Below are 19,772 nucleotides of genomic sequence, written 5' to 3' on the forward strand. Positions count from 1 at the left end.
AGACAGAAAGACACAAAGAGAGATAGAAAGAGACAAAGAGAGAGAGGGAGAGGGAGAGAGCTAGAAAGAGTCAGAAAGAGACAGAAAGAGAAAAAGAAAGACAGAGAGAGATAGAGACAGAAAGAGATAGAAAGAGATAGAAAAAGAGACAAACAGACAAAGAGAAAGAAAGATTCCATAAAAGTTGAGAAAAGAAGGATTAAGAGCGACATGATAGTCTTCCAACCTTTGAGAGGCTCTGACAGAGAAGAGGGGGATACAATTTATTCTCCAAAGCACCAGAAGGCAGGACAAGAAGCGATGGATGGAAATTAACCATGGAGCAACCTGGAATTAAGGAGAAACTTCCCAATGGCGAGAACAATTAAGCAGCGGAACAGTTTGCCACCAGAAGTTATGAATGCTCCAACACTTAAAGTTTTTAAGAAGAGATTGGACAATCATTTTTTTTCCTGAAATGGTGAAGGGTCTCCTGTTTGAGCAGGGCGATGGACTAGACCTCTAAGATCTCTTCCAACTCTGTTATTCTGGAGTTAAATCCGGTTCCTGCCCTATATGAGCTTCCAAGGACCATTTTTGGTCCTTGTCAATGGAGAAGACCAACCAGCAGGTCCTCTTTCCCTAGCATCTTTTTTCTTCACAAGGTATTTATCTGGTCTGAGTTGCTATAGCAACTAAACACTACATCATAAGTAGTCACACCATGCCTCGATGAGGGATTGGCACCATTCGGCCGGAGAAAGCGTTAGGCGGAAAAGCTGTTGGAAAGGACCCATCGCTATCTCTCAAAACAAGCTTCTCCTGGCATCTTCTCGGATTCTCAATTGCCAAGACAACCGAGACTTCCCAGAAACGGGTCACCATCCTGGATGGGAGTTTCCACCATGGCTGAGGGCGCAAAACCCACCATCCTGGCCTGAGGCCAATCTAACAGATCCTCGGTTGTCTGGAATCAATGCAAGAGATTTTTGTGAACATCCAACTTTTCGGAGAAGTCTTGTTGATGGTTGTCCATGAGGTGACCGAGTTGGAGAATTTGCGCGGCTGGTATCCAAATAGAGTCAACAGGTGCTGACACGAACTTGTAGTTTTAAATAAATAAATGTTTTTCGCAACTACCGTGCTTTCCCTAAAATAAGATCCAACCGGAAAATAAATCCTAATACGTCTTTTGGAGCAAAAATTAATATAAGACCCAATCTTATTTTAAGGGAAATATGGTATATACACAGAAAACTAGATAATGAGGCAAATAAAAGCATCCGTGAGGTAAATCGACACAGAGTGGGAACATCATGAGGTAAATTACAGAGAGCATACACAGCAAAAACAAAAAGGCGGGAAACAAGGAAACTCCCTCTTTGCACTCAGCAACCAATCACAGTTCAGATTCCCTCATGCAGTGCCCAGCTCTCTCCAACCAATTAGCTGTAACCAGGTGTTCTTACTCATTCTTCACGGCTCCAGCTATTAAATTTTAAGCATCTTAACAGATCAGCTTAGACTACGCAGACGATCAGATAAAGATTTTGAGATGAAGATACTCACCGGCAGTCCAAATATTCTTATTTTTCATTGCTGACAGAAAGTTAGTATTCATTTGTACTCCTCCATCTCTACTCCACCAGCATCTTTCTCCATTCCTTGGCTCATGAAAGGTCTTCAAGAAAACCACCAAGCTCAGAGAGCACCAGGGACCCCACAGTCTTCTTCTTCCTCCTCTTCCTCTTCCTCCGGACCAGGATACCTGCGACACCGCCTTCTGCCGCACGAATCCCAGCGACCGGTTAGGTCCCACAGAGTTGGTCTTCTCTGGGTCCCGTCGACTAAACAATGCCGTCTGGCGGGACCCAGGGGAAGAGCCTTCTCTGTGGCGGCTCCGACCCTCTGGAATCAGCTCCCTCCAGAGATTAGGATTGCCCCCACGCTCCTTGCCTTTCATAAACTCCTCAAAACCCACCTCTGTCATAAAGTGTGGGGGAACTGAGACATCTCCCCCTGCTTATGTAGTATTTGTGTGTGATAGGATTGTATGTATGTTTTTATATATTGGGGTTCCTTGTTTTTAGACTTTTAAATGTATTATTGTTATTTTTAGATTTTAATTATTAGATTTGTCACCATGTACTGTTTTTATCACTGTTGTGAGCCGCCCTGAGTCTCCGGAGAGGGGCGGCATACAAGTATAATAAATCATAATCAATCATAATCATAATCCTCCTCCTCCTCCCCCTTTTCCTACCTTCTCGTTTCCAGCACTGATGGTGTTGCCTAACTGGGTAATGAAACATCTACAACAAAACCACCAAGCGCTCAGAACACCAAGATCTTCCTCCCCATCCCTTCCCCCCTTTTCCCCTTCAGTTTCCTATTAAAAACACATTATTATTATTATTATTATTATTATTATTATTATTATTATTATTATCCTTGTTCTGTCGGGGTCTCTGGTAGAATCCTCTCAAAAATCCACAGGTACAAATTTCAGACACACACATGTTTGAAAATTCAAAACAATGTTATTTATACCAAAAATGCAAATAAACGAAGCCCTCTTTTGGTATAGCAAAGAGCACTGGTCTCCAAAGAAACTGGTAATTTGTACAAGTCCCTTATCAGTTCTGTGATACTTAGCTTGCAGCTGTGAGACAATTCACAGTCCTTCTTCTTTCACAAAGTGAAACACACTTTGCTCTGGTTTAGTTTCAAAGCGGGGGGAAATCAGCACACAAAGGTCGAAGTCAGTAAAGCAGTCACGAAACACAAGGATCAGATAATCCTCCACAATGGCCAAAGCCACAGGCACACCAACCACAGGTGGCCTCATTTTCTTTGATAATAATCTCTCAGTTGTTGCTGCCTATGCATCGCTCTCCGCATGCGTGGCTGTATCATTAACTCTTGTTCCAAATCCAAGGAGGAGCTAGAGAATTGATCTCCTTCTGAGCTGTCTGCCCCACTCTCCTCCTCCCTGTCACTCATGTCTTCTTGGTCAGAGGAGCCTTCATCATCAGATTCCACCGGGGGCAAAACAGGCCTGCAGCATGTGGATGTCTCCCCCACATCCACAGTCCTTGGGGCAGGAGTTGGGCCAGAGCTAACCACAACAATCCTCGTGTGAGATTTCGCTTCGGGTGCATGCGCAAAAGTGAAATCTTACGCGGAGGCATGTGCACACATTTCGGGCGCCCATGCGCGACTCCGGAACCCATCCAAAACCGCTACTGGATCACCGATCCCATCCGAACCCTGTGGGGCCCCTCACTGCTCCTACCCTTTCTAGGGATCCAGCGAAGAGCAGCGTTCTGTGCCGCCCTGGCATTTCCTAAATTTGGTTCATTTCTACCTCTTCTACCTGTGAGTCAAAAATCCGCCTGGCAGCTTCCCAGAACCACTTAGCAAATTAATCCCGCCGTCGTTCTTGCATTCGGCCTTGCAACCCAACGAAATTAACGGCAAAATTAGATCGCGCTGTTTATTGTTTCATATCTCTCTTCATTTCCCTGTTAACATCCTCTCCCCATTCAATACCATGGGCTCCTAGCCGCGCAGAGCACAAACAGCCTTTGAAAAGACAAAGAGGGGAAAAAAATGAGCAATTTAACCACCCTCAGAAACCCTGCTTGCCTGCAAAGGCCCTTTGAAAGCGGTGCGGCCCGAAATTAATTCTAAAAACAGGCGCCTTAGCCCACTTCCTGTGGTTTGACGTTTAATATAGGTAGTCCTTGACTTATAGCCGTGATGGAGCCCACGAAAATCACCATGGTCGTAAAACGGATCACCACAAGTTGCCAAGGTTGGGAAACACTCCTCTATAAACTTCATTATCGTGTATTGGACAAAATTTATTTATTTATTTATTCATTTGTCCAGGATGCTTGGCTGCATAGCTAGAGGTATAACAAGCAGGAAGAGGGAGATTGTGATCCCCTTATATAGAACGCTGATGAGACCACATTTGGAATAATACTGTGTTCAGTTCTGGAGACCTCACCTACAAAAAGATATTGACAAAACTGAACGGGTCCAAAGACGGGCTACAAGAATGGTGGAAGGTCTGAAGCATAAAACGTATGAGGAAAGACTTCATGAACTCAATCTGTAGAGTCTGGAGGACAGAAGGAAAAGGGGGGACATGATTGAAACATTTAAATATGTTAAAGGGTTAAATAAGGTTCAGGAGGGAAGTGTTTTTAATAGGAAAGTGAACCCAAGAACAAGGGGACACAATCTGAAGTTAGTTGGGGAAAGATCAAAAGCAACATGAGAAAATATTATTTCACTGAAAGAGTAGTAGATCCTTGGAACAAACTTCCAGCAGACGTGGTTAGTAAATCCACAGTAACTGAATTTAAACATGCCTGGGATAAACATAGATCCATTGTAAGATAAAATACAGGAAATAGTATAAGGGCAGACTAGATGGACCAGGAGGTCTTTTTCTGCCGTCAGTCTTCTATGTTTCTATGTTTCTATGTCCAATACACAAATACATAGGAAGAAAAATAGACATGTGATAATATAAAAGAGGGTGAAAGTGAACTTAGAGGAGAGGATATATGAAAGGAAGAGAATATATATGATAGGTGAAAGAGAGGAAAGACAATTGGACAGGGGACAAAAGGCACACCAGTGCACTTATGTACGCCCCTTACTGGCCTCTTAGGAACCTGGAGAGGTCAGTCGTGGAGAGTCTAAGGGAGAAGTGTTGGGGGTTAGGGTTGACACAATTGAGTCCGGTAATGAGTTCCACGCTTCGATAACTCGATTGTTGAAATCATATTTTTTACAGTCAAGTTTGGCGCGGTTCGTATTAGTTTGAATCTGTTGCGTGCTCTTGTGTTGTTGCGGTTAAAGCTGAAGTAGTCATTGACTGGTAGGACGTTGCAGCATATGATCTTGTGGGCAATACTCAAATCGTGTTTTAGGCGCCGTAATTCTAGGCTTTCTAGGCCCAGGATTGTTAGTCTGTTTTCGTAGGATATTCTGTTTCGAGTGGAGAAGTGAAGGGCTCTTCTGGTGAAATATCTTTGGACATTTTCAAGGGTGTTGATGTCCGAGATGTGGTATGGGTTCCAGACAGATGAGCAGTAGTCTAGGACGGGTCTGGCAAAAGTTTTGTAGGCTCTTGTGAGTAGTGTGAGATTGCCTGAGCAGAAGCTGCATAGGATCAGGTTGACAACTCTAGAGGCTTTTTTGGCGATATTGTTGCAGTGGGCTTTGGCACTTAGGTCATTTGATATTAGTATTCCAAGGTCTTTTATTGAGTGTGGGTTAGCAGTGAGAGATTGTTTATTCAGTTCGTATGTGCGGTTTGGATTCATTTTGCCGATGTGGAGGGTAGAGCATTTGTTGGTTGATATTTGAAGTTGCCAAGTGTTAGACCAGTCTGAGACAAAGTCCAGGTCTTTTTGGAGAGTGAGTGTGTTGTCAGTGGTGTTAGGGTTAAATCAATGTTGTAAGCCCCCCCCCCCCAGTCTAAGGAGAAGGGCGGCATAAAAATTGAATAAATAAAATTGAATAAATAAACCCCCTGCTCTTCAGTGGCCCTCACTGCTCCTCGTCCCACAACTCGTGCAAGACGAACCCAAAAGCATCCCACTCCCAAAGAAGGGGGGAGAGGGAGAGAAAAAATAAATCATTAAGACAGCGGCCTAAAAGCTTTCTCCAGACCGGCCCATCACTCACGGAAAGCCAGCGTAAACAATTCCCGAAGAAAACAATTAAAAACACACACACATACACCAGCCGCAGCACTCTGCGCCATTAAACAATCACGGATGCGGCCCAACCTCTCCACTAAGAGCCGCGTGAAATAAATGGTTTAAAAGCCTGACTCAGGCGCAGTGGGGTGGGAGTGGGTGGGGGTGGCAGGGGGACGTCTCCCGTGGGACAGTTCCACAAATAAGTTGAGCGTCCATAAATATTGCGCTGGGCCGCATTAACCAGGGGTAGGTGGAATATTGGACATACGTAACGTGTTGCGATGCCTTGATCTCTCTCTCTTTTCTTCTGTCTCATTCTTTCTCTCTCTCTTTCTCTCTCTCTCTCACTGTCTCTGTTATCTCAAATCTCTTTCTCTCCCTCTTCTCCCTCTCTCTGTCTCTTTCTATTTGTTTCTTTCTCTTTCTCTCTGTCTCTGTCTCTTTTTCTGTCCCTCTTCCTCTCTCTCTGTCTTTCTCTTTCTCTGTCTCTCTCTGTCTGTCTTTGCCTCTCTCTCTTTCTCTTTGTTTCTCTCTCTTTCACTCTGTCTCTCTCTCTCATTCTCTCTCTCTTTCTCTCTCTCACTGTCTCTCTTTCTCTCCCTCTTCCCCTCTCTTTCCGTCTCTCTCTTTCTCTGTCCCTCTTTCTCTTTGTTTCTATCTCTGTCTCTCTGTCTCTGTCTCTCACTGTCTCTCTTTATCTTTCTCTCCCTCTTCCCCCACTCTCTGTCTCTCTCTCTCTCCTTCTCTCTCTGTCTTTCTCTGTCTCTGTCTCTCTTTGTTCTCTCTCTCTCTCTCATTCTCTCTCTCTCTCTTTGTCTCTCTCTCTTTCCTTCTCTCTCTCTCTCTCTTTCTCTCCTTTCCTTCTCTCTCTCTCTTTCTCTGTCTGTCTCTCTCTCTTTCTCTCTCTCTCTCCTTCTCTCTCTCCCCTTCTCCTTCTCTCTCTCCTTCTTCTTCTCTCTCTCTCTCTCTCTTTCTCTCTCTCTCTCTCTCTGTCTGTGCATGCTGGACAGCTGGTTTTCAGCCTTGGGGAAGTCTCTTTCTGCTACAGGTTCTGTGGGCACGGCTTGGTGGGCATGGTGGGGCTTGGTGGGTGTGGCTTGGTGACCATGGCAGGGGAAGGATACTGCAAATCTCCGTTCCCTCCCAACTCTGGGACCAGCCAAAGATGGTATTTGCCAGTTCTCTGAACTACTCAAAATTTCTGCTACTGGTTCTCCGAACTACTCAACATTTCTGTTACCAGTTCTCCGAACTACTCAAAATTTCCCAAGATTTTCCAGGAAGTTAGCAAGATGGCAATGTAAACAAAAATGCAATTTGATGCTCATGTTGCAACCTAGCAGTTTGAAGGTCTCCAAGAATTGGTGGATTGCTCACCAACTGAAATCGTTTCGGTGTAATCCTGTGCTTGTGCATTTCCAAGAAAGTCTTGAACAATGCTTTTGAATGCCACCCAAGCATTCTCTTGAACTTCTGACATTGTACCGATGAAATGTTCATCTCGAACAAGATGACAAATCTGTGGACCATCAAAAACACCGGCCATTTATCTTTTCAAACGACAGGCTAGGAAATGCCGAAATGAGATGTACTTGAAACAGTCTCCTTCAATTGGCAAAGCTTTAACGAATTGCTTCATGAGACCCAATTTTATATGCCGAGGTGTAAATACAGTGATACCTTGTCTTACAAACCCCTCGTCATACAAACTTTTCAAGATACAAACCCGGGGTTTAAGATCTTTTTGCCTCTTCTTACAAACTATTTTCACCTTACAAACCCAAGCCGCCGCCACTGGGATGCCCCGCCTCCGGACTTCTGTTGCCAGCGAAGCGCCCATTTTTGCGCTTCTGGGATTCCCCTGAGGCTCCACTCCATGGGAAACACCACCTCCGGACTTCTGTGTTTTTGCGATGCTGCAGGGGAATCCCAGCAGTGCAAAAAAGGATGTTTCACTGGCAGCGGAAGTCCAGAGGTGGGGTTTCCCAGCGAGGGGAGCCTCAGCGAAATCGCAGCATCGCAAAAAACACGGAAGTCTGGAGGTGGGGTTTCCCATGGAGGGGAGCCTCAGGGGAATCCCACCAGTGTGAAAACGGGCACTTCGGCTGGCAAAAGGGTTGAGTTTTGGGCTTGCCCGCATTAATCGCTTTTCCATTGATTCCTATGGGAAACCTTGTTTCGTCTTACAAACTTTTCACCTTACAAACCTCATCCCGGAACCAATTAAGTTCGTAAGATGAGGTATCACTGTATAATGCTGTCGACAAGTGGCAGATGAAGAATGTTTGGATCACCAGGTTTCAGGTCAGATATTGGTGGCCAATTTGACTGCCTCCATTGCATCTCACGAGCTCTGCTGTCCCACATATTCTCATAAGGTGTAGAGAAAAAACTTGATGTGGTAGAAGAAAACGAACTACAGTTTTGAAACCAGCCTGCCTAATTAACTCTAAAAGAGTTCAAAAATCAAACTCAACAGAAGTTGTGTTACAAATTCTTCCCCTGTGTTATTTAACTATTAACTCTGGTGCGCCAGTTGCGGCCCTATCTGGACCGGGACTCACTGCTCACAGTCACTCATGCCCTCATCACCTCGAGGCTCGACTACTGTAACGCTCTCTACATGGGGCTACCTTTGAAGAGTGTTCGGAAACTTCAGATCGTGCAGAATGCAGCTGCGAGAGCAATCATGGGCTTCCCAAGGCATGCCCATGTTACTCCAACACTCCGCAGTCTGCATTGGCTGCCGATCAGTTTCCGGTCACAATTCAAAGTGTTGGTTATGACCTATAAAGCCCTTCATGGCACCGGACCAGAATATCTTCGGGACCGCCTCCTGCCGCACGAATCCCAGCGGCCGATTAGGTCCCACAGAGTTGGCTTTCTCCGGGTCCCGTCGACTAAACAATGTCGTCTGGCGGGACCCAGGGGAAGAGCCTTCTCTGTGGGGGCCCCGACCCTCTGGAACCAGCTCCCCCCTGAGATTAGGATTGCCCCCACCCTCCCTGCCTTTCGTAAACTCCTTAAGACCCACCTTTGCCGTCAGGCATGGGGGAACTAAAACACCTCCCCCTTGCCCATGTTGTTTTGTTGATTGACTGTGTGCCTGTTTTTTATATATACTGTTTTTATGAGATTATTAATTTAAATTGTAACTGGATGGGTGGGCATTGGATTTGGTATTGTGTACTGTACTGTTTTTTTTATTATTGTTGTGAACCGCCCCGAGTTTGCGGAGAGGGGCGGCATATAAATCCAATAAACCTAACCTAACCTAACCTAATAATAATTGTGGTGGATGTTTTTATTGATGTTGTTGCTATTGATAAAATTGAATGAGTCCAAAGACGGGCTACAAAAATGGTGGAAGGTCTTAAGCATCAAACTGATCATACTTAATGAACTCAATCTGTAGAGTCTGGAGGGCAGAGGGGAAAGGGGGGACATGATTGAAACATTGAAATATGTGAAAGGGTTAAATAATGTTCAGGAGGGAAGTGTTTTTAATAGGAAAGTGAACACAAGAACAAGGGGGCAAAATCTGAGGTCAGTTGGGGGGAAAGATCAGAAGCAACATGAGAAAATATTATTTGAATGAAAGAGTAGTAGAATACCAGATAATGTTTTATTCTCCTAGAGAAAAGAAGGGCCAGGGGGGACATGATAACATTTTCAAGGGTGTTGATGTCTGAGATGCGATATGGGTTCCAAACAGATGAGCTGTATTCGAGGATGGGACTGGCAAAAGTTTTGTAAGCTCTGGTAAGTAGTGTGAGATTGGCAGAGCAGAAGCTATGTAGGATTAGGTTTAGAACTCTTGAAGCCTTCTTGGCTATGTTGTTGCAGTGGGATTTGGCACTTAAATCTTTTGTTGTTAGTATACCGAGGTCTTTAACCGAGTGGGGATTATCTGTGATAATTTGATTATTCAGTTCATATTTGGAGTTCATATTCTTCTTCCCAATGTGTAGGACAGAGCATTTGCTAGTTGAGATTTGGAGTTGCCATGTGTTGGACCACTCAGAAACAGCGTCAAGGTCTTTTTGGAGAGTGGTTGTGTTATTGGTGGTGTTGAAGAGTTTTACATCGTTGGCGAACAAGACACAGTTGCTTTTGATGTAATCGCAAAGGTCATTGGGGAACACTGCTTTTAACTGGGATGGGGGTGGATATGGTGCTTCCTATTTTGACCACTTGTTGTCTGTTCATACATCTCTTCTTCTATTCTTTCATTGATATGTTCTATTACTATATCTTCTTTTTTATTCTTTCTTAGATATATTTTACTATGAGTATCTCCTCTATAACCTTCATCATGTATTTTACTATGTGTGTATATAAATATACACACCAGACATCTGGAAACCAGCCCTCAAACGTATCCCAGCCATAGAAACTGAAACCAGACTAAGAACACACATTGCAAAACAATCAAGTACCCTGCAAGCTCCAACTACTCAGGATATCACGCCTAATCCACAACCATTAACTAATCAGCATACTTCAGTTACATCAAGGACCCCAGGTGTTACCCCACTGACTAACCAGGAAGTTTCTACACAGCAGGCAATTGCTGAGCCATCAAACCACACCCAGCCACCAGTATTTATAGAAGGAAGGCAGCTCAGGTCTCGCTGTGTTCACCCTAGAACAAGGACAGAAACACCAGCCTGAAGATGACAAGTTCGCCTGAGAACAAGGACAGAAACACCAGCCTGAAGATGATGAGTGGGACCTCGTCGAAATGTCGCCCGAAATTTCCAAATCCTACATGGGAAGAAACCCGAATATACCAAGACCGTCATACCTGTACCCGTGAAAATCTACGAAAACATATATATATGTTCATATTTACAGCAACACGAAGCTTAAAACTTCAGCCTGATGATGGTGAATGTGATTTCACCGAAACGTCACATAGACACTCAAAATATTACATGGGGCAAAACCCGAAATAAATAAATAAAATAAAATAAATAAATATGCAGGTAATTAAGGGCTTGCCACGTAGAGGAGGGTGTTACTCTATTTTCCAGGGCACCAGAGGGCCGGACAAGGAACAACGGTTGGAAGCTGACCAAGGAGAGATTCAACCTGGAAATAAGGAAGAACTTCCTGACGGTCAGAGCGATCAACCGGTGGAACGGCCGGCCAGTGGAGGTTGCGAACTCCCCAACTCTGGACATTTTCAAGAAGAGATTGGACTGTCACTTGGCTGGGGTGCTGTAGGATTTCCTTCTTAAGCAGGGGGTTGGACTTGATGACCTGCAAGGTCCCTTTCAACTCTAATAAAATAAATAAAACATCTAATCTAAATTCTGTAGCTGGTTCTGGCGAGTCTTCCGTCTCTTCTGCTGTGGTTGCAAAGAAAAAAATAGGAAGGGCATGTTTTGTGTTCCAGCTCACTGCAAACCCCCTATTTTAGCTGGATGCAAATCTGAAGTTGCTACAAAGCCAGAATAAAGTGGGGCATCTCCCCCATAAGTTCCACATTGCATGGTTTTTCCAGGGCCCTTTATCAAATTTCCATCCTTCCGCTCCACCCTAGGGATGAAACGATGCCAGTAAACATAAAAACGAAGCAACGGGACGTCGGAGTAGAGGGCTCTCTTGGGAGGGCATCAATGCTGAGTCTCACAATTTAGTGTACAAATATAACTTTCTAGGTCCCAGGGTGCATCGTGCATCCTTTGTGTCACATGGCTTAGAATTGGGGGCATTGTTGTATTGTGTTGTTGTTGTTGTTGTTGATAGAAGGAAGAGGAGGAGGAAGAAGAAGAGGAGGAGGAAGAGGAGGAGGAGGAGGAAGGAGAAGGGGGAAGAAGAAGAGGAGAAGAGGAGGAAGAGAAGGAGAAGAAGAGGAGGAGGAGGAGGAGGAGGAGGAGGAGGAAGAGGAGGAGGAGGAAGAAGGAGGAGGAGAAGAGGAAGAAAGAGGAAAAGGAGAGGAAGAAGGAGAAAGAGGAGGAAAAAGAAAGAGAAGAATAGGAAGGAGGAGGAGGAGGAGGAGGAAGAAGAAGAAGAAGAAGAAGAAGAAGAAGAAGAAGAAGAAGAAGAAGAAGATGAAGGACTAAATAAATAAAATAAAAATCAAAACCACTATTTGCTAACACCCGAAGCAGAAGGACATCAGCAGGGTGGTGCAGTGGTTAGAGTGCAGCACTGCAGGCTCCTTCAGCTAACTGCTAGCTGTATTTCGGCGGTTCAAATCTCACCACCGGCTCCAGGTTGACTCAGCCTTCCATCCTTCCAAGGTGGATCAAATGAGGACCTAGATTGTTGGGGGCAAGAGGCAGATTCTGTAAACCGCTTAGAGAGACTGTGAAAGTACTGTGAAGCGGTATATAAGTCTAAATGCTATTGCCATTGCTTTTCGAGGGGGGTGGAGCAGAGAGGGGAGGGAGCAGAGATGCTTTTAAAAACCGAGCCAGATTTCATCAAGGCAGGAAACCGCCTCGGAGCAGCACGAATGGCGTTTCCACCATCTCTCCACGCCCATCTGTCAACTTTGCCCGCAGCACAGGAGAAAGGGGCTTGTGCCAGGCATGGGAGAGACCCACATTGCCCCCCTCTCTTATCCCAGTGGGGCCTGATCAGTTATCAACCTTTGCAAAAAAAATAAAAAATATATAACAACTTCTCAAACCGATGGGTGTCTTTAAGACCATGGCAAGCGCTTATCGCAAAGGAACACACCGATATAAAATTTAATTTACTGTGGGAAGATTGTCTTTAAGCCAGCTTCGGTATTTAAAAAAAAAAGATAAGTTGATAGAAGGAGCCCCCCCCCTCTCTCCATCCATCACTATATCTCTATTTACCTTTCTATGTATACCTCTCTGTTTCTCATGCATCCATCCATCACTACATCTCTATCTCTCTCTTTCTTTCTATCTATACCTCTCTCTCTTGCATCCATCCATTCACTCATCACTATATCTCTATTTATCTTTCTATGTATACCTCTCTCTTTCTCATGCATCCATCTATCATTACATCTATCTCTCTCTCTTTCTATCTATACCTCTCTCTCTTGCATCCATCCATTCACTCATCACTATATCTCTATTTGTCTTTTTTCTCTTCCTCTCTCATTCATCCCTATATCTGTATCTCTGTATTTCTCGAATCTCTCTCTTGTATCCATCCATTTATATCTCTATCTCTATTTATCTTTCTATATCTCTCTCATCCATCCACCCATCCATCCACCCATTGCTATAACTCTATCTTCCTATCTATTTGTATCCATCTCTCTATCTCTCGTATTCATCCATCACTATATCTCTATTTATCTTTCTATACCTCTCTCTCATCCATCTATCCATTGCTATATCTCTATCTATACCTCTCTCTCATCCATCCATCCACCCATTGCTATAACTCTATCTTCCTATCTATTTGTACCCATCTCTCTATCTCTCGTATCCATCCATCACATTATCTCTATTTATATTTCTGTCTATACCTCTCTCTCTCATCCATCCGTCCATCCACCCATTGCTATAACTCTATCTTCCTATCTATTTGTATCCATCTCTCTGTTGGGGAAAAGATCAGAAGCGAGGTGAGAAAATATTATTTTACTGAAAGAGTAGTAGATGCTTGGAACAAACTTCCAGCAGGCGTGGTTGGTCAATCCACAGGAACTGAATTTAAACATGCCTGGGATAAACATATATCCATCCTAAGATAAAATACAGGAAATAGTATAAGGGCAGACTAGATGGACCATGAGGTCTTTTTCTGCTGTCAATCTTCTATGTTTCTATGTCTCTATAAGGACACCCAATTTGTCTTAGAATTTCTGGAACAGAATAGAGCTGGAAGGGACCTTGGAGGTCCTCTAGTCCAGCCCCCTGCTCAAGCAGGAGACCCTATACCACTCACGGTGACTCTGACCAGCATTCAAAATGGAATAGAAACATAGAAGACTGATGGCAGAAAAAGACCTCATGATCCATCTAGTCTGTCTGCCCTTATACTATTTTCTGTATTTTATCTTAGGATGGATCTATGTTTCTCCCAGGCATGTTTAAATTCAGTTGCTGTGGATTTACCAACCACGTCTGCTGGAAGTTTGTTCCAAGCATCTATGATTCTTTCAGTCAAATAATATTTTCTCACGTTGCTTTTGATCTTTCCCCCAACTAACTTCAGATTGTGTCCCCTTGTTCTTGTGTTCACTTTCCTATTAAAACCACTTCCCTCCTGGACCTTATTTAACCCTTTCACATATTTAAATGTTTCGATCCTGTCCCCCCTTTTCCTTCTGTCCTCCAGACTCTACAGATTGAGTCCATGAAGTCTTTCCTGATACGTTTTATGCTCAAGACCTTCCACCATTCTGGTAGCCCGTCTTTGGACCCGTTCAATTTTGTCAATATCTTTTTGTAGGTGACGTCTCCAGAACTGAATAGGAACAGAAGAGGCCGTAACACACCCACCTACATGCCTTGGCATCTGTTAAAGGCTTCGGGCCTCTGTATAAATTTGCCGTTGGCGTCGCAACAAAATATTTTCATGTTTTTTTAACAGTTGTGAACGATTGAAAACATCGGAAGGGAAGGCTGGACAAGGGAGGGGGAGTCTGAGTGTTCCAGGGGGGGTCTCTTTATCCGACCCTTCCAATGCCAGAACCACATTACGGAGAATGTAAAACATGCCAAACGCTGCCATAAAACCCATTGAACTGCAATGAAAACAGGGTCCAAACATCCGCGGGATCGGCCAACAGCTGCTGACCAACAGAAACAAACCCTGGGTCAATAAAGATTGTTTTTCAGGTGGGAAGAGACGGGTTTGAGGACGAGCCAGGAGCTTCGTTTGGAAAATCAAGACGGCCAGGCCTAATATTGTTCTTGGCTGTTTGGGGGCCTTGACCCACAGCTGAGCCAAAGTGTATTGGGGGGGGAGAGACCCAGTTCCCCCTGGCAGAAAAAGTATGCCAGAAAAAATACATTGCTTTTTGCTGTGTTCCTCTGGGTTGCTTTCAATTGTCTCTTCTCTTCTCCTCCTTCCCCTGCTATTTTCCTTCCCCTCTTCTCTTCTTCTCTCTTCTCTTCTCTTCTCTTCTCTCCTCCTTCCCGTGCTATTTTCCTTCCCCTCTTCTCTTCTCCTCTCTTCTCTCCTCCTTCCCCTGCTATTTTACTTCCCCTCTTCTCTTCTTCTCTCTTCTCTTCTCTTCTCTCCTCCTTCCCGTGCTATTTTCCTTCCCCTCTTCTCTTCTCTCCTCCTTCCCCTGCTATTTTCCTTCCCCTCTTCTCTTCTCTCCTCCTTCCCCTGCTATTTTCCTTCCCCTCTTCTCTTCTTCTCTCTTCTCTTCTCTTCTCTCCTCCTTTCCCTGCTATTTTCCTTCCCCTCTTCTCTTCTCCTCTCTTCTCTCCTCCTTCCCCTGCTATTTTCCTTCCCCTCTTCTCTTCTTCTCTCTTCTCTTCTCTTCTCTCCTCCTTTCCCTGCTATTTTCCTTCCCCTCTTCTCTTCTCCTCTCTTCTCTCCTCCTTCCCCTGCTATTTTCCTTCCCCTCTTCTCTTCTTCTCTCTTCTCTTCTCTTCTCTCCTCCTTTCCCTGCTATTTTCCTTCCCCTCTTCTCTTCTCTCCTCCTTCCCGTGCTATTTTCCTTCCCCTCTTCTCTTCTCTCCTCCTTCCCCTGCTATTTTCCTTCCCCTCTTCTCTTCTTCTCTCTTCTCTTCTCTTCTCTCCTCCTTTCCCTGCTATTTTCCTTCCCTCTTCTCTTCTCTTCTCTCCTCCTTCCCGTGCTATTTTCCTTCCCCTCTTCTCTTCTCTCCTCCTTCCCCTGCTATTTTCCTTCCCCTCTTCTCTTCACTTCTCTCTTCTCCCTTCCCCTCCCCCCTCCCCCCTTCTTTCTTTTTTCTTTGTCCTTCCTTCCTTCCTTCCACTCTCCATCCCTCCCTTCCCTTTAAACAGTCACTAGCCCCTCTACTTCATAGGCCATGGGGAAATAGACCATTTTTCTAGATGGAACGGACACGACCCAAGCATAACCCATAAAACCACCTGCTACAATGTCCTCCCTGTCAGCGACTACTTTAGCTTCAGCCACAACAACACACGAGCACACAACAGATACGAACCTAAAGTAAACTTCTCTAAGCTCGACTGCAGGAAATACGGCTTTAGTAACCGAGTAGTTGACGCCTGGAACTCACTACCAGACTCTGTAGTATCATCTCCTAACCCCCAAAACTTTACCCTTAGACTCTCCACTGTTGACCTCTCCCCGATTCCTAAGAGGTCAGTAAGGGGCGTGCATAAGTGCACCAGCATGCCTTCCGTCCCCACTCCTAATGTTTCTCTCCTGCTAGTGTCATGTATATAAATATTATTATATCTTTGTATACCACCAATACGTACTTGACAAAACAAACAAATAAAAAAATAAAAATTTGATCAGCCCAAATTCAATCTGGACTTTCCACAAGCATTTTTGTGCAGCTGCTGTGGCCTAGAGATGGAGCGCTTCCTCACATATCAGGAGGTTGTGAGTTCGATCCTAGGTAGAGCCAGATGTAGGGTCTCCTGCTTGGGGAATGGGGGTTGGACTAGATGACCTGCCAGGTCCCTTCCAACTCTGTGAATCTGTTAAATGTGCTTTTTAAGCAACTTGGGCGTCCTCCTCGATCCACAGCTCACATTAGAGAAACACCTTTCAGCTGTGGCGTTTGCCCAGGGTCACCTGGTGCGCCAGTTGCGGCCCTATTTGGACCGGGACTCACTGCTCACAGTCACTCATGCCCTCATCACCTCGAGGCTCGACTACTGTAATGCTCTCTACATGGGGCTACCTTTGAAGAGTGTTCGGAAACTTCAGATCGTGCAGAATGCAGCTGCGAGAGCAATCATGGGCTTTCCCAAATATGCCCATATTACTCCAACACTCCGCAGTCTGTATTGGCTGCCGATCAGTTTCCGGTCACAATTCAAAGTGTTGGTTATGACCTATAAAGCCCTTCATGGCACCGGACCAGAATACCTTTGGGACCGCCTTCTGCCGCACGAATCCCAGCGACCGGTTAGGTCCCACAGAGTTGGCCTTCTCCGGGTCCCGTCGACTAAACAATGTTGTCTGGCGGGGCCCAGGGGAAGAGCCTTCCCTGTGGTGGCTCCGACCCTCTGGAACCAGCTCTCCCCTGAGATTAGGATTGCCCCCACCCTCCTTGCCTTTCATAAACTCCTTAAAACCCACCTCTGTCGTCAGGCATGGGGGAACTGAGACATCTACCCCTTGCCCATGTTGTTTTGGTGTATGATTGATTGTGTGCTTGTTTTTATATATATATTGGGGTTGCTTTTAAGAATTTTTTAACCTAAAACTGTAATTAGATTGGTAAATATTAGATTTGTTACTGTTTTTGCCATTGTTGTGAGCCGCCCCGAGTCTGCGGAGAGGGGTGGCATATAAATCCAATAAATTTTTATTTTATCTAATCTAATCTAGTCTAAGAGGGAACCAGCTCAGGACTGGCCAGTCCTGGGACGGTGAGGAAGGGTGTTTTTTGCGTTGTATGAATTATGAGTTATTTCGCTCAGCAAGATTCTCCGATTCTTTATCCAAACCCCTTCAATGAAGACCAGCCCAAGGATCTGCCAGGTATAAATTAGAGAGCCAATTTTAATTTTTATTATTATTGTTTTAAACCCCTTCTTGTCGAAAACCAAGCAACCACATCAGAACTTTGCTATCCAAAGTAAATAGTACTGGGTTTTTTGCCATGCTTAAGTGCGAACGAGGAATGGCACAAATGTAGAATTTTCTTTCTTTGGTTTTTTTTTTAAATCTATGGAGAATATTTTGCAAGACCGAGAACATCTAAACATGAATATCTGGAGACAGAGATGTCAAATTTTTTTTGGCTATGTCTCTTGCCCCTCTGGACTCGAATATGTGTTATGCGGATTTATTTTGGAATCAGAAAATCAGAGGGAAAATGGATGAGTTGCAAATCCCTAAATCCCAGTCTTTTTTCTCTGTACACTGGAATCCTTGTGGGCTCCACCCAACCTCCAGGGGACTTTTGTAGACAACAAACAGGGTAAACTGCAACAGTTGAGACTGTTTCCTTGGGGTTGAATCCGTAGACCGAGGAAAAGAAGATTAACTAAGTGAAGGTAGTCCTCGGCTTACGACCAAAATGCAGCTCAACATTTCTGTCGTTAAGTAAGACATTTGGTTAGTGAATTTTGCATCATTTTATGACATTTCTTGCCATGGGTGTTATGGGAATCACCGCAGTTTGTTCTTTCTTTCTTTCTTTCTTTCCTTCCTTCCTTCCTACTTTCTTTCCTTCCTTTCTTCCTTCCTACTTTCTTTCCTTCCTTCCTTCCTTCCTTCCTACTTTCTTTCCTTCCTTCCTTCTTTCCTTCCTTCCTTCCTACTTTCTTTCTTTCCTTCCTTCCTTCCTTCCTACTTTCTTTCCTTCCTTCCTTCCTACTTTCTTTCTTGCTTCCGTCCGTCCTTCCTTCCTTCCTACTTTCTTTCTTTCTTTCTTTCTTTCTTTCTTTCCTTCCTACTTTCTTTCTTTCTTTCCTTCCTTCCTTCATTCCTTCTTTCTTTCTTTCATTCCTTCCTTCCTACTTTATTTATTTATTTCTTTTTTTCTTTCCTTCCTTCCTACTTTATTTCTTTCCTTCCTTGCTTGCTTCCTTGCTTGCTTCCTTCCTTGCTTCCTTCCTTGCTTCCTTCCTTGCTTCCTTCTTCCTTCTTTCTTTCTTTCTCTATATCATTCTATTCTATTCTATTCTATTCTATTCTATTCTACTCTACTCTACTCCTATTCTATTCTTGTTCTTGTTCCGGAGTACCTCCGCAACTGCCTGCTACCGCACGAATCCCAGCGACCGATAAGGTCCCACAGAGTTGGCCTTCTCTGGGCCCCGTCGACTAAACAATGTCGTTTGGCGGGCCAGAGGGGAAAAGCCTTCTCTATGGCGGCCCCGGCCCTCTGGAATCAACTCCCCCCCGTTGGCATCGTCTGCCTCTTTCTCTCACCACACACCAATGGGGTAGTGTGCGTGTGTGTGGTTGACACCCCCAAAGCCAAAATTTGGGTTTTCTCATTTTGTTGCGCTTAAGTGCTCCTGGCGAAAGGTGGTTAGGGGAAACCAGGGGGCGAGGGGGAAAAAAGCTATTTGTGTGAGTAATTGCAGTGATTTTCTCCACTAGACTGCAACAACACTGCTGCAACCCAACAGGACCGACACAGACTTCAGAGGAGAATCAGAACTGCAGAACAAGCAATTGCTGCCAACCTGCCTTCCATTGAGGACCTGTATACGGCACGAGTCAAAAAGAGGGCGGTGAAAATATTGACTGACCCCTCACATCCTGGACACAAACTGTTTCAACTCCTACCCTCAAAACGTCGCTACAGAGCCCTGCACACCAAGACAATTAAACACAAAAACAGTTTTTTTTCCGAACGCCCTCACTCTGCTAAACAAATAATTCCCTCAACACTGTCAGACTTTCTACTAAATCTGCACTTCTTTCTACTAGTTTTTCTCATCATTCCTATCACCCATTTCCTCCCATGTTGACTGTAGGACTGTAACTTGTTGCTTGTATCCTAAGATTTTTATTAATATTGCTTCTTCATTGCTTATTTGACCCCTATGACAATCATTAAGTGTTGTATCACATGATTCTTGACAAATGTATATTTTATTTTATGTACGCTGAGAGCATCTGCACCAAGACAAATTTCTTGTGTGTCCAATCACACTTGGCCAATAAAATTCTATTCTATTGTATTCTAGACAGTGTGTGCAACTTCCCTCCTTAGTGGAAACATGCTTTTAAAGTGAAGACGGAGGCTTTCCACGCTGCGTTTAGAGACCCCCGTTGTCGTAACGCCTCCCAAGCAGCTTGGTGGCCGCATTGCAGTATTGGAAGGATGCAACAACACTGGTTGTTCCAAGGAGTTGTGTGTGTGTGTGTTGCCTTTTCAATGCCACCATGGCTGCGGTTAGTTGTCCAGCCACACCTGCTGCATCGGGGGGGGGGGGGGGATCTGGACTGAGGCCAATTGGCACCTGGGATCCATCGCTGGG

General features: G+C 44.6%; 1 protein-coding gene across 1 annotated transcript in view; it reads right to left on the reverse strand.

The window, feature by feature from the left end:
- PCED1A (PC-esterase domain containing 1A) overlaps nucleotides 1-10,275 on the reverse strand; it is a 405,386-nt gene extending 395,111 nt beyond the window's left edge. The window contains exon 1 of the mRNA XM_070756848.1: nucleotides 10,251-10,275. The gene's annotated coding sequence lies outside the window, so the exon portion shown is untranslated. The remainder of the gene's footprint in view (nucleotides 1-10,250) is intronic.
- Between the last annotated feature and the right edge of the window lie 9,497 nt (nucleotides 10,276-19,772).

This window comes from Erythrolamprus reginae, chromosome 7 (genome assembly GCF_031021105.1).
Source record: "Erythrolamprus reginae isolate rEryReg1 chromosome 7, rEryReg1.hap1, whole genome shotgun sequence".
In the NCBI taxonomy this organism is placed as follows: Eukaryota; Metazoa; Chordata; class Lepidosauria; order Squamata; family Dipsadidae; genus Erythrolamprus; species Erythrolamprus reginae.